The sequence below is a fragment of the Pseudophryne corroboree genome, chromosome 2 (assembly GCF_028390025.1).
Source record: "Pseudophryne corroboree isolate aPseCor3 chromosome 2, aPseCor3.hap2, whole genome shotgun sequence".
Taxonomy (NCBI): domain Eukaryota; kingdom Metazoa; phylum Chordata; class Amphibia; order Anura; family Myobatrachidae; genus Pseudophryne; species Pseudophryne corroboree.
In genome coordinates, this window is record NC_086445.1 from 25,410,200 (window position 1) to 25,424,361 (window position 14,162).

General features: G+C 46.1%; 1 long non-coding RNA gene across 2 annotated transcripts; it reads left to right on the forward strand.

Moving 5' to 3' along the window:
* The first annotated feature begins 9,121 nt into the window (after positions 1-9,121).
* On the forward strand, positions 9,122-11,469 carry LOC134994043 (uncharacterized). Of its 2 annotated transcripts, none has more exons than XR_010197351.1 (3): positions 9,122-10,777; positions 10,902-11,076; positions 11,254-11,469. It is a non-coding gene; the product is annotated as an uncharacterized LOC134994043 (long non-coding RNA). The 2 variants fall into 2 exon arrangements; XR_010197352.1 differs by having other exon boundaries at positions 10,902-11,048.
* Positions 11,470-14,162: the final 2,693 nt, after the last annotated feature.

Here is a 14,162-nt window from a genome sequence, read left to right on the forward strand (position 1 = left end):
GACTCGTCTTCTGTTCCTAGGGATGATCCTGGACACAGTCCAGAAAAAGGTGTTTCTCCCGGAGGAGAAACTCAGGGAGTTATCCGAGCTAGTCGGGAACCTCCTATAACCGAGCCAAGTCTCAGTACATCAATGAAAGGGTTCTGGGAAAAATGGTGGCTTCCTACGAAGCAATACCATTCGGCAGATTCCACGCAAGAACTTTCTAGTGGGACCTGCTGGACAAATGGTCCGGGTCGCATCTTCAGATGCATCAGCGGATAACCCTGTCACCAAGCACAAGGGTGTCTCTCCTGTGGTGGTTGCAGAGTGCTCATCTTCTAGAGGGCCGCAGATTCGACATTCAGGACTGGGTCCTGGTGACCACGGATGCCAGCCTGCGAGGCTGGGGAGCAGTCACACAGGGAAGGAATTTCCAGAGCTTATGGTCAAGCCTGGAGACATCACTTCACATAAATATCCTGAAGCTAAGGGCCATTTACAATGCTCTAAGCTCAGCAAGACCTCTGCTTCAAGGTCACCCGGAGTTGATCCATTCGGACAACATCACGGCAGTCACCCACGTAAACAGACAGGGTGACACAAGAAGCAGGAGGGCAAGGCAGAAGCTGCAAGGATTCTTCGCTGGGCGGAAAATCATGTGATAGCACTGTCAGCAGTATTCATTCCGGGAGTGGACAACTGGGAAGCAGACTTCCTCAGCAGACACGACCCCCACCCGGGAGAGTGGGGACTTCACCCAGAAGTTTTCCACATGTTTATAAAACTCGACAAGTATTGCGCCAGGTCAAGGGACCCTCAGGCAATAGCTGTAGACGCTCTGGTAACACAGTGGGTGTACCAGTCAGTGTATGTGTTCCCTCCTCTGCCTCTCATACCCAAGGTACTGAGAATTATAAGATGGAGAGGAGTAAGCACTATATTCGTGGCTCCGGATTGGCCAAGAAGGACTTGGTAACCGGAACTTCAAGAGATGCTCACGGAGGATCCGTGGCCTCTACCTCTAAGAAGGGACCTGCTCCAGCAAGGACCCTGTCTGTTCCAAGACTTACCACGGCTGCGTTTGACGGCATGGCGGTTGAACGCCGGATCCTGAAGGAGAAAGGCATTCCGGATGAAGTCATTCCTATCCTGATCAAAGCCAGGAAAGATATAACCGCAAAACCTTATCACCGCATTTGGCGAAAATATGTTGCGGGGTGCGAGGCCAGTAAGGCCCCGACGGAGGAATTTTCAACTAGGTCGATTCCTACATTTCCTGCAAACAGGAGTGTCTATGGGCCTGAAATGGGGGTCCATGAAGGTTCAAATTTCGGCCCTGTCAATTTTCTTCCAAAAAGAACTAGCTTCAGTCCCTGAAGTTCAGACGTTTGTGAAAGGGGTACTGTATATACAGCCTCCTTTTGTGCCTCCAGTGGCACCTTGGGATCTAAATGTAATTTTTTGGTTCCAAAAGTCACATTGGTTTGAACCACTTAAATATGTGGAGTTAAAATATCTCACATGGAAAGTGGTCATGCTGTTGGCCCTGGCCTGGGCCAGGTGCGTGTCAGAATTGGCGGCTTTATCCTGTAAAAGCCCTCATCTGATTTTCCATTCGGACAGGGCGGAATTGAGGACTTGTCCTCAGTTTCTCCCTAAGGTGGTTTTCAGCGGTTTCACCTGAATCAACCTATTGTGGTGCCTGCGGCTACTAGGGACTTGGAGGACTCCAAGTTGCTAGACGTTGTCAGGGCCCTGGAAATATAGGTTTCCAGGACGGCTGGAGTCAGAAAATCTGACTCGTTGTTTATTCTGTATGCACCCAACAAGCTGGGTGCTCCTGCTTCTAAGCAGACTATTGCTTGTTGGATTTGTAGTACAATTCAGCTTGCACATTCTGTGGCAGGCCTGCCACAGCCAAAATCTGTAAAAGCCCATTCCACAAGGAAGGTGGGCTCATCTTGGGCGGCTGCCCGAGGGGTCTCGGCTTTACAACTTTGCCGAGCAGCTACTTGGTCAGGAGCAAATACGTTTGTAAAATTCTACAAATTTGATACCCTGGCTGAGGAGGACCTGGAGTTCTCTCATTCGGTGCTGCAGAGTCATCCGCACTCTCCCGCCCGTTTGGGAGCTTTGGTATAATCCCCATGGTCCTTACGGAGTCCCCAGCATCCACTAGGATGTCAGAGAAAATAAGAATTTACTTACCGATAATTCTATTTCTCGTAGTCCGTAGTGGATGCTGGGCGCCCATCCCAAGTGCGGATTGTCTGCAATACTGGTACATAGTTATTGTTACCAAAAAAAAAAAAATCGGGTTATTGCTGTAGTGAGCCATCTTTTCTAGAGGCTCCTCTGTTATCATGCTGTTAACTGGGTTCAGATCACAAGTTATACGGTGTGATTGGTGTGGCTGGTATGAGTCTTACCCGGGATTCAAAATCCTTCCTTATTGTGTACGCTCGTCCGGGCACAGTATCCTGAGGCTTGGAGGAGGGTCATAGGGGGAGGAGCCAGTGCACACCAGGTAGTTCTAAAGCTTTACTTTTGTGCCCAGTCTCCTGCGGAGCCGCTATTCCCCATGGTCCTTACGGAGTCCCCAGCATCCACTACGGACTACGAGAAATAGAATTATCGGTAAGTAAATTCTTATTTTAACAACGTTAATTTCTTACCATAAATCTTGTTTTTTTTAAGGAAACCTGGCAGACAAGTTCCTGCTATAAACCTCCCTCAATTCACATTTGTGCAGCAAGGGGTCCAAGTGCCCAGAGTAATGTGAGGCTATAAATGAACATTTTAAGCCTGATTTGCAGGCAATACTTGCCACATGCCTCGATTTATAATTCTGCCAATAATCTGATGCTGGCCATACATTAAGCCGACCAGCATCCAATCAGATTCCTTATACGATTTCCCTTCAATCCCCCCGGGATCCCCAGGCATACAATTTTGTGTTTTTTGGACATAAGATGTGCAATCGTAAGACCCATCATATGCCCCCATATGACAGATTGTATCACGATTCATCGAATGCCTCAAAAAAAAGCACCTAATCACCTGACAGATGTGAGCTAAATATAAATAATGGGTGGGGCCTTCACTAGGGGGTATATAAAGTTGGCTCCATTTCTCTAACATAAGGGATACTGGGATAACTTAGCACAATGGGGTATAGATGGGGTCCAAAGGAGCTGGTGCACTTTAAATTTCTTCAGCTGGGTGTGCTGGATCCTCCCCTCTATGCCCCCTCCCACAGCCAGTTTAGAAAAATGTGCCCTTAGGAGAGGATGACATTCTGTGAGCTCCAGAAAGTTTTTCTTCAGTTTATTTTGAACTTTGTTATTTTCAGGATACTGTTTGGGCAACAGTATACCTGCACCGTGGGAGTTGGAGGGGGGCACTTCCCTGCTGCAGGACCACCGTCCTGAGAGGTTGTTGGTACCGCAGGGCATTGCGCCTTGGCGAACGCAATCGCAGCACACCATTAACATAGCTTGAAGGTGAGAAGAGTGGTGAGCACAAACTTGAGGTCCCGCTAGGCGGGTACCCCGGTTCTTGGTGCGGCGCAAATGCAGGGGCGGAATAAGGAACCCTTCTGAGGGGATCCGCTGTAGCCCCCCTCTGAACACTGGCAGCGGTTGTGAAAACTAGCATGTATGTGAAGTTTTACACTTATAAGGGAGACTTTGCCAGTATAAACATATATATATATATATATAGAGGTCCGGTGCCATTGAGGGGGGCGGAGCTTCCTCAGAGCGGGACCAGCGGCATTTTGGTGCCTTTCTCTGCTTCCTGCTGCAGCAGCAAGGACACACAGCTACTCCAGGATACAGGGGTGTAAAAATGGGGGACAGCTGCTATTATACACAATTAGTGTCCTAAAAAGGACAAGTACTCTGGTGTTGCACCGTGTTATATATAATAATAATAATTTTTCTCTTACGTCCTAGAGGAAGCTGGGGTCCAATTTAGTACCATGGGGTATAGACGGGTCCACAGGAGCCTTTGGCACTTTTAAGACTTTTCAATAGTGTGAACTGGCTCTTCCCTCTATGCCCCTGCTCCAGACCTCAGTTTAGAAAATGTGCCCGGGAGACTGGACGCACACTAGTGGAGCTCTACAGAGTTCTGCTAGAAAAATACTTTGATAGGCAACAGCTTCCCTGCTTCGTGGGACTTAGGGGGGGAAGTAGGAACCAACTTCTCATTTAGTTCCATGGCTCTGCTTCCGCTGACAGGACACCATTAGCTCCTGAAGGGTACTGAACACTGCCGCCACCCCCTAACAGAGCCAGAAGTGAGAAGAGTGAGGAGTATATTACCGGAGTCCTGCAGAGAGGGGTCCTCCGGTCATCGTTGGGGGCACACAGGTACAGCGCAGCGGCGGGACGCTGCGCAGCCATGTCTCTCAGCACAAGGGTACAGAGGTTGGGGGGGGGGGGGACGTGCTCTGAGTGGCATGTTAAAATCCTTACTCTCACTGGCCACTTAGTAAATACATGGTAGCCACTGGTTTACATACCCCGGCCAGTATAAATATTTCACTTTGCTGAGGCTGAATCGTGTCATTACAGGGGGGCGGGGCTTCTCAGACTTGCCAGAACACTCACTGGGCGCCATTTTCTCCTGCAGAATGCCAGAATGATGCTCCTGAATGCTGTCTCTCCTCATAACAACGCTGATACAAGTACCAGGGTGTTATAGAGGGGGGAAGGGGAGTGTTTTATTACATTAGGTCTGCGTGCCTAATATTTAAAAGAGCACTGTAGTTTTGTGTAGTTCTTATACAATCTACTTATAGGGCGCAGTGTGTGGACTGGCAAATCCCTCTGTGTTTCTCTGACAGACCTTAGTGTGAGTCTGTCCTCGATAGCTACCCTGTGTGCTAGTGGTGTGTGTGCACATGTGTGTAACATGTCAGACAACGGAGAGAGCTCTTCCCCAGAGGAACCCATTCTAGATGCACAAGAGGGTAATGTGGTGGCCCTTCCCTTTCAGAAGGACCCTGTGTGGGTGAGAAAGTTGCAGAGTAATATGTGAAAACTTGCAAAGAAATTCTCTGAGTCTGAACAACAGACGAAGTATTGGAGACAGTCTGTGGAGGATGCACTGTTTACTGACCCCTCCATATCATCCACTCGGGTCCCATCCAGTTCCCAAAAAAGAGGTCTCTGGCGCAGATTATGCAAGGGGACACGGACACAGATTCCGACACTGAGGTCGACCCCAAATTCAATGCATGATAATAGCTATTAAAGAGGTGTTAGAGATTACCGATACAACACCTGAACCTGAGGAAAAGGCTTATTTTAATTTAAATAAAAAGCAGGTGGTAACTTTTCCTCCTTCAAAGGAATTGAATACTTTCTTTGAGAAATCCTGGTCTAACCCGGAAAAGAAATGTAATATTCCAAGAAGGATATGTTTAGCGTACCCTTTCCCTGAGGAAGACAGAAAAAATGGGAATCACCCCCCATGGTGGACACCTCAGTTTCTAGGCTGTCTAAGAAAATTATTTTACCTGCCCAAGGGTCGGCTTCATTAAAAGAACCTACTGACCGTGAGTTAGAGACGACCTTAAAGTCCCTTTATATGGCTACCGGAATGTTACTGCGTGTGCATGGGTAGGTAACGCTGTGGAAAAATGGTCAGACAACTTGCTAACAAATATAGATACAGTTGATAAAGAGGAAATGGTCCTAACTCTCGGTCACACAAAAGATTCTGCAGGTTACTTGGTAGAGGCTATGAAGGATATTGGTTTGCTAGGTTCAAAATCCTCCGCTATGGCAATTTCAGCTCGCAGGGCACTGTGGATTCGTCAATGGAATGCTGATGCGGAATCAAAAAGGAATATAGAGGCACTCCCCTCCAAGGGTGAGGCCCTATTTGGAGACAAGCTGGATGCCATGATTTAAACAACTAAATCAGGCAAATCAGCATTTCTACCTTCTGCAGCATCACCCGCTAAGAAAGCGTATCATTCTCATATGATGCAGTCCTTTCGGCCCAATGAATACAAAAAGGCCAAAGGTACCCCCTTCTTCGCAGGAAGAGGGCAGGGAAGAGGTAGGGAATCTACTACACCATCAGGCTTGCAAGAGCAGAAGTCAACCGCTGCTTCTGCTAAAACCACAGCATGATGCTGGGACTCCCCTGTAGGAGTACGATCGGGTGGGGGCGCATCTACAGATCTTCAGTCAGGTCTGGGTGCGCTCAGATCTGGATCCTTGGATAATACAAAAACGGTTCAGGAATGCCACTACCAGTTCCAGACATTGCCCTTCGGGCTCTCCACGGCTCCGAGAATATTCACCAAGGAGATGGCGGAGATGATGGTCCTCCTTCACAAGAAAGGAGTCAACATAATTCCTTACCTGGACGATCTCCTAATAAAAGCGAGATCCAGGGAGAAGCTAGTGCAGAACATTGCACTATCCCGGACGGAGCTTCAACAGCATGGTTGGATTATAAACTTTCCAAAATCACAATTGGAACTGATGATAGGGTTATCATTTTTGGGAATGATATTGGACCCAGAGGTACAGAAAATATTTCTACCGTTGGAAAAGGCTCTGGAGATTCAGAGGATGGTAAAACAAATTTTGAAACCAGCACGTGTGTCGTTTCATCAGTGTATCTGCCTGCTGGGGAAAATGGTGGTGGCCTACGAGGCTCTACAATATGGCCGATTCCATGCCTGGGTGTTCCAGTGGGATTTACTGGACAAGTGGTCCGGATCGCATCTACACATGCACCAGAGGATAAGCATGTCAACAAAAGCCAGAATTTCGCTCCTGTGGTGGCTACAAAGTTCTCACCTCCTGGAAGGACACAGGTTCGGGATTCAAGCCTGGATCCTAGTGACCACGGATGCAAGTCTTCGAGGTTGGGGAGCAGTCACGCAATGAGAAAGCTTCCAAGGAAGATGGTCAAGTCAAGAAACACTTCTTCACATAAACATTCTGGAGTTGAGAGCCGTTTACAACAGCCTTCAACAAACGGCGCATCTTCTTCAAGATCGTCTCATACAGATCCAGTCAGACAATGTAACAGCAGTAGCTTACATAAACCATCAGGGAGGAACGAAAAGCAGAGCGGCAATGGTAGAGGTGACCAAAATACTTCTCTGGGCAGAAAGACATGCAAGGGCTCTGTCAGCAATTTTCATTCCAGGAGTGGTTAACTGGGCAGCGGACTTCCTCAGCAGACACGGTCTCCATCCAGGAGAGTGGGGCCTCCACCAAGAAGTCTTTGCAGAGGTAGCAAGTCGTTGGGGCATTCCTCAAGTAGACATGATGGCATCTCGTCTCAACAAAAAGCTTCAGAAATATTGTTCCAGGTCGAGAGACCCTCAAGCAATAGCAGTGGATGCATTGGTGATCCAGTGGGAGTTCCAGTCAGTATGTGTTCCCGCCACTTCCTCTAATACCGAAAATTCTCAAGATCATAAGAAGAACAAAGGTTCGGGCACTTCTCATTGCCCCAGACTGGCCAAGGAGGGCTTGGTATCCAGATCTTCAGTTACTAATAGAAGATCCTCGGCCTCTTCCTCTTCGAGAGGACCTGCTTGAGCAGGGGCTGTTGGTTTATCAAGACTTACAGCGGCTGCGTTTGACGGCATGGCTGTTGAGCACCAGATCCTAGCCCGAAAGGGTATTCTCAACGAAGTCATTCCCACACTTATTCAGGCCAGGAAAGGAGTAACGTCTAGACATTGTCATCGCATTTGGAGAAAATATGTATCTTGGTGTGAATCCAAGAATTCTCCTGTGGTGGAGTTTCAATTAGGGCGTATTCTCCGATTTCTACAGGCTGGTGTGGATGCAGGTTTAAGGTTGGGATCTATCAAGGTCCAAATTTCGGCCTTGTCCATTTTCTTCCAGAGACAGTTGGCTTCCCTTCCTGAGGTTCAGACGTTCATGAAGGGGGTTCTGTGCATCCAACCTCCTTTTGTGCCTCTTGCGACACCGTGGGATCTTAACGTGGTGTTGCAGTTCCTTAAATCGGATTGGTTTGAACCTCTGCAAGAGGTTGAGTTAAAGTTTCTCACTTGGAAAGTGGTCATTCTGTTGGCCTTGGCATCAGCCAGACGAGTGTCTGAGTTAAGGGCTTTGTCTCACAAGAGCCCTTACTGATCTTTCATGAAGATAGGTCTGAACTAAGAATGAGTCATCAATTTCTTCCTCGGTTGGGTCTTTTTTCCATATGAACCAACCTATTGTGGTGCCAGTGGCTTCTGACACCTCAGCTGTTTCAAAGTCCTTTGGATGTTGTCAGAGCTTTGAGGACTTATGTCACGAGAACAGCTCGGATAAGGAAAACAGAAGCTTTGTTTGTCCTGTATGACACCAACAACATTGGGTGTCCTGCTTCTAAGCAGACTATTGCACGGTCGATCAGATGTACGATTCAGCACGCTCATTCCACGGCAGGATTGCCGATACCGACTTCGGTAAAGGCCCACTCTACGAGGAAAGTGGGTTCTTCCTGGATGGCTGCCTGGGGTGTCTCGGCTTTGCAGATATGCAGAGCAGCTACTTGGTCAGGGGCAAACACGTTTGCTAAGTTCTACAAGTTTGACACCTTGGCTGCTGACGACCTTCAATTTGGTCAGTCAGTACTGCTGGAACATCCGCACCTTCCCGCCCGTACTGGGAGCTTTGGTACATCCCCATGGTACTAAATTGGACCCCAGCATCCTCTAGGACTTAAGAGAAAATAGAATTTTAATATACCTACCAGTAAATCATTTTCTCGTAGTCCATAGGGGATGCTGGGCACCCGCCCAGCGCTTCGTATTCCTGCATTGTTTTTTCTTCTTACACAAGTTATCACGTGTTAAGTTGTTATTCAGCAGTTGCTGAAAAGTTATTCATGCTCGTTGGCATGTTTTGAGTTGTATGCCATGATGTGTGGCATGGTTGAACAGTGTGAGCTGGTGTGAATTTCGCCACTAGCTTAATGTTAATCTTTCTCTCGAAGTTGTCCGTCTCTTCGGGCACAGTTCCTATATTGAGGTCTGGAGGAGGGGCATAGAGGGAGGAGCTAGTTCACACTGTTAAAAGTTTTAAAGTGCCGAAGGCTCTTGCAGACCCGTCTATACCCCATGGTAATAAATTGGACCCCAGCATCCTCTACGGACCATGAGAAAATGATTTACCGGTAGGTATATTAAAATCCTATTTATTTGTATAGCGCTCTTTCTCCGATAGGACTCAAGGCACTTAACAGATACATAGCATGATATAGTACAGAAAATAATGAAGTACAGAACAGCTTTTCATAAAATACAGAAGCATGTAGATAATAAAGGGACATTATGGGAATGCTTGAGTAAACAGTAAAGTCTTGAGTCTACTTTTGAAGGATTCTATAGTTGGGGCCTCTCGCTCTGTGCGGGGAAGTGAGTTTCATAGAGTTGGAGCCACATGACTAAACGCTCGACCCCCAGATGAATTACGGGAGATTCTAGGTACTGCTAAAAGTCCTTCATCTACAGATCGCAGTAATCGAGTGGGGCAGTATGGGCTCAAAAGCTGCTTCATGTACTTTGGGCCCTGGTCATGTAGTGCTTTGAACCTCGGTAAGCCAATCTTGAAGATGATTCGTCATCTTACAGGCAGCCAGTGAAGGGAGTGGGAGTACGGGTGTTATGTGGCTAGAACGGGGCTGGTCGGTTAACAGCCTGGCAGCTGTGTTTTGCACCAGCTGTAAGCAGTACAATTCTTTTGCTGGGAGACCAAGGTAGAGGGCATTACAGTAGTCTAATCGAGATGTTACAAATGAATGGATGACTTTTGGCAGATCATCTGAGGCAATTAAGTGCTTGATTCTAGCTATGTTCCTCAGGTGAAAGAATGAGGATTAGATTGTGGCTGATATCTGATGTTTAAGTGTCAAGCCACCATCCAGGACAACACCAAGATTCCGCACACTATCAGTGGTTTTTAATTCTGAATCCCCGAGTTTAAGTCCAGTTGGTTGGCTATGCAGCAGTCTTGTCCTTTGATGTTGCGGTCCTATCATAAGGACCTCTGTTTTGTCCAGGTTCAGTCGCAGCCAACTGGCACTCATCAAGTCCTGGAGTTCAGCTAGACAGCCATTTAGGGTTGCTATTGGGTTATCCGTGCCGGGAGCAAAGGACAAGTACAGTTGTGTATCATCTGCATAGCAGTGGTAGACTAGCCCATGGCGCCTGATTATTTCATCCAGCGGTAGCATGTATACTGCAAAAAGCATATATATATAATCTATCCCAAAAGAAATACCTACTGTATAGGCACTCAGAGACAGCAATGAAGCATTGCCGGCTTATTGTGATGATTACATACTGTATACTGTGTGTGTGTGTGTGTGTGTGTGTGTGTGTATGTATGTATGTATATATATATATATATATATTACTCTGTATATACTGTAATGTATGTACAGTTTAATGTATACAGTAGGTATATAATACAGTATACTGCACATACAGTCTACTGTATATACAGTAATCTCTTTCATTACTGTATCTGATTCATTATTTTTGGCTCTTCACAGGATATCTCCCATGATAATAAAGAAAAGAGAGTGGAACAGGCACGGCGATGGATTGAGAGTGGTGAAACATTTCATGATGTCATTTTCACAGATGAATCGTCTGTTGCCCTTGAGCGGTTCTCCAGAATGTCATTCCGGAAACGTAACCATATATCATTAAAACCACGCCCAAAGCATCCATTGAAAGTCCATGTATGGGGAGGCATAATACGATTAGGAGCTGGTCCCCTATTATTTTTCGAAGGTACAGTACTATACTTTATTCTGTGCCTGTGTTCTGTAAAAATACATGCTGTACTGTAGAGTACATGTGACTGCACAATAAAATGAGTTGCTTATTAATGAACAACATTTTTTTATTTCTATAGGGATCATGGATAAGACATTTTTCCAAGAAACAATAGTAGAGGGATGTATGGTGCCATTTGTGAATAAATATTACCCAACTCACCATAGGATATTCCAAGACAATGACCCTAAACACTCCGCCTCTGCCAAATTTATGGAAGAGAAAGGTATGAATTGGGAATGCACACCACCAGAGTGAGTATTCTTTCAACAGTGTACAAGTAAAATTTTGGATAGCACTCTAGTACTGTAAATATATTTTTTGGTTTAATAAACAGTACAATTCCGTATGTTTAATTTTCTCTATTTAATGTCATTAATTGACTAACTGTTTTTCTATACTCTTTTTTTTTTTTTTTTTTTTTTTTATAGATCACCAGACATGAATCCAATTGAATTAGTGTGGGCTCAATTGAAGAGGTACATTAGGAGTGTTACAAAGCCAACAACAAAACAGCAGCTGTTGGATGGGATAAAGAAATTTTGGCTAGAAGTACTCACACCTGAACATTGTAATAATTATATAAATCACCTGTATAAAGTATTACTTGTTATAGTCGAAAGAAATGGTCAAGCCACAAATATGTAGTTCTGTACTGTATTTTCTGTTTAAAATTTAAAATTGGTGCATTATTAAAAATGTTTATAAAATTGCCTTTGTCTGATTATTGCATAAACTAATGTAAAATATTATACAGTAGTAATGTTATTGATGTGTATGAACAGTTATTTTCTGTTTTATAAGTCCTGAATAAGAGTACTGTACATTTTGATCAGTACAGTACATGCAATCGGATGTTGTAATTACTTTTTTTTACATTAATATTGATGCTTTTCCAATAAATATTCCATTATACAGTATGGTACAGTACAGTACATGGGGGTAACTGTACAGTATGATGTGCCGTTATGTGGGAGAAATACTGTATCCACTAAATGTACAGTAAAATGTTTTTTTCTTATTACAAACACACAAATGCATCCCAGATTGAAATCTGCTATACACAGCAGACAACTTATGGTGACAGAACTTACCTACTGTATCCCAACCCATAGTCGTGGTATATTTTAGATTGCCTAATGAGACACTCCTGCAGCATTGCCAATGATTCATGGAAAACCTGTGTGCATACAGTATCTCTATTGAATGCAAAGTGCAGTAAGAGTACAGTATTGTTATGCACACCAGTGCCTGCAGGAAAGTACTGGTGTCAGGACTGTTATGCACTCCAGTGCCTGCAGGAAAGTACTGGTGTCAGGACTGTTATGCACTCCAGTGCCTGCAGGAATGTACTGGTGTTTGAACTGTTATGCAAAACAAATGGACTCACAGACAGACTAGGGAATATGACATAACGTACACAGAAGGTGGTAGGGTAACAAAATACACACAACGTGAACAGAGAAGCCCAGAGGCTAAGGAACTGGGTATCTCCCTTGTATTAGAACTGCTCAGATGTGAAAAGCAAGATGTTGTGTTTTAATACATAGAAAACCCGAAATGCTGTTGCTAAGGGCAACAGCAAAACCCTAAAGGGTTACCAACGGGTGTGGCAGTAAACTCCTTGGTCAGAGATGGAATGATAGACACAAGGAGATTCTCCACAATCCTAATTCTCACTTGCAGTGCACAGGTTCGGTTTACTGCCACTAAACTGACCCCTGACACCTAGCACAGTGAGACAGGATTAGACAGGCAAGTCTTAGAATACAGCCGCAAACTTGCTAAGTTCACAGAGTAGTAACAGAACCCCAGCAAGCTAAACGACTGACTCCAGTCTTACTGCTAGGTCTGGATTGGCAGAGTGTAATACCAAATCCCCAGGCCTATTTGCAGTAAGCAACAAACAAATACAAAGCTACACAGTACTGGCTAACTTTCAGAAACTGACTAACCAACAAAGACTCAGCAGCATCTGCTTACCCTGAAAAGAGGCCCCATAAAGCAGGCGCTGTCCACGCCCCACTCAGACCTCACAGACTGTGAGCACAAAAACCAGCACCGGATCCCCTGCCATGCACAGAGCCCATAACCACTGCACAGCAAAAGACCCGAACCGGAGTATCAGCTGCGCTCAGGTTACTCCGCTAGCACTTGTCTCCCGGTTGCCATGACGACGTGGCAGCACAGGGCAGGAGACCCTAACAGTACCCCCCCTCTGACGAGGGGTCAAAGAACCCCTACCACCGGGTTTATCGGGGAACTGCGAGAAGAAAGAGCGTATCAGTCTGGGGGCATGAAGATCACAACTGCGCACCCACGACCGCTCCTCCGGGCCATACCCCTTCCAGTGCACCAAAAATGACAGCCGACCCCGAACCACCTTGGAGTCAAGAATCCTTTCAACAACAAACTCCCTCTGGCCACGTATCAGAAGAGGGGAAGGTCTTCCACTGGAAGAAGGATTACTAATCGCCCGTTTTAAAAGGGAACAATGAAATGTTTTATTGATACCCAAAGAACGGGGCAGATCTAACTGAAATGCCACCGGATTGATAACCCTGGTGATCTTATAAGGGCCGATGAACCGGGGGCCTAACTTATGAGATGGCTGTCTCAACTTCAAATTCTTGGTAGACAACCAGACGAAGTCTCCTAATTTGAAGCTGCAGGGTCTTTTCCGCTTATCAAAAACCCTTTTGGTCACTAATGACACAGACACAAGGGCTTTCTTCACTTTCCGCCAAATACCTCTAAGGACCGAAACCACAGAGGAACCACCAGGCGTGGAGTCCAGGGGGTCAAAAGAATTGGCCTTAGGATGATGCCCATACACACAAAGGAAGGGAGAGATCCCTGTAGCAGAGTGAGCCGCGTTGTTATAGGCAAACTCCGCCATGGACAGATGAGCAACCCAGTCAGTCTGACACTTGGAGACATAACACCTGAGGAACTGCTCCAAGGACTGGTTCACCCTTTCAGTCTGCCCATTAGACTGCGGATGGTAGCCCGACGACAAGCTGACAGAAATCTGGAGATCGGAACAAAATGCCCTCCAGAATTTGGCCACAAACTGGGATCCGCGGTCAGAGACCACATCAAGTGGCAACCCGTGGAGACGCACAACATGCAGCATAAATAATTCAGACAGGCGTCTGGCCGATGGCAGCCCAACCAGTGGAACGAAGTGCGCCATCTTCGAAAACCTGTCAACGACAACCCAGATGGCTGTCATCCCCGAGGATTTGGGCAAGTCCACCACAAAATCCATTGAAATGTGGGTCCATGGCTTAGATGGGATAGAGAGTGGATGTAGTGGGCCAACAGGAACCCCTCTAGG